We start from the raw sequence: 1,214 nt of genomic DNA, 5'->3' as shown, positions 1-1,214 counted from the left end.
GGGAGGGAGAGAGAGAGAGAGAGAGAGAGAGAGAGAGAGAGAGAGAGAGGAGGGAAGAGAAGAGAAGAGAAGAGAAGAGAAGAGAAGAGGAAAGGAAAAGAAAAGAAAGGAAAAAGAAAAAGAAAAGAAAAGAGAAAAGAAAAGAAAAGAAAAGAAAAGAAAAGAAAAGAAAAGAAAAGAAAAGAAAAGAAAAGAAAAGGACTCAGCAAGTGGTGTACTATTTGGTCAACAGCAGATTGGCTGTAACAGCATCCTCAACAGTACCCTGAATTTCAGCGATGTGAATGAAATTGGGGTTCCTTAGCAATGCGCTTTGGAACATCGGAAATTTTAGAGTCCAATTTCTAGCTGATTTGATTGTGTACGGTCTTGATGTTAGGGTGAAATTTAGTATTTGAATTACTTGTGGTTTTAATGTATTTTTCCTTACAAGAGTAAACCATTGGCAGACAAGTTATAAAATGCAAATGATTCTTTAATCTCATAATCACAGCCTTTCCAGGGTGACTATTTATCTGACAAAGGAAGGGGGGGCATGCTGCAGGTGGGGTGCTCATCAGCGGGTTTTAAATAGAAATGTGAAAGTCTACCAGAGACATCAAAGTTTTGCAAAGGAGAAAGCTTGAATTTTATAACATGCAATTTCTACTTCAGGAGTCTAAGGGAAAAAAAAATACAATGAATGTCACCAGGGCATTTTTAATTTACACCCATTTTTTTTAATTCACTTTTTATTATTTGGCTAAAATAGAACTTGTAAAAGCCCAGCTGGGATTGTGAGCCATTCTGTTGTTTCCCAGGATACGGGTTCCGATGGCTATATTTGATGTCTGTACTTGAGTAAACCCACCCACACGGCACACTGAAGCTCGGTGGGCTTGGCATTTTCTCTCTTGAACAGTATCCAGCATAGTGTGGCTTACTGGAAACATCTCTTCAGATGACTCAGCCAGTCATGGAAGCATTTCTTTCTGTGGAATTCTTCCTTTTTCTCTAAGAATGAACATAGAGCACATTATTTGGGAATAAACAAATCTGAAAGCATTTCCAGTAATATCTTTGTGTGTGTGTGTGTGTGTGTGTGTGTGTGTGTGTGTGTGTGTGTGTACAGGCTGTGGAGGATTAAAAATTCTTGACTGAGATCTCCCCTCCTACCTAAATGTTTCAGTGAATACAGTCTCACTGAATAGATTTCCAAAATTTCCAGCTGAAAA

The sequence above is a fragment of the Mus pahari genome, chromosome 9, assembly GCF_900095145.1.
Source record: "Mus pahari chromosome 9, PAHARI_EIJ_v1.1, whole genome shotgun sequence".
In the NCBI taxonomy this organism is placed as follows: domain Eukaryota; kingdom Metazoa; phylum Chordata; class Mammalia; order Rodentia; family Muridae; genus Mus; species Mus pahari.
The sequence above is the reverse complement of the archived record's forward strand: the minus strand, read 5'-3'. Positions refer to the sequence as shown.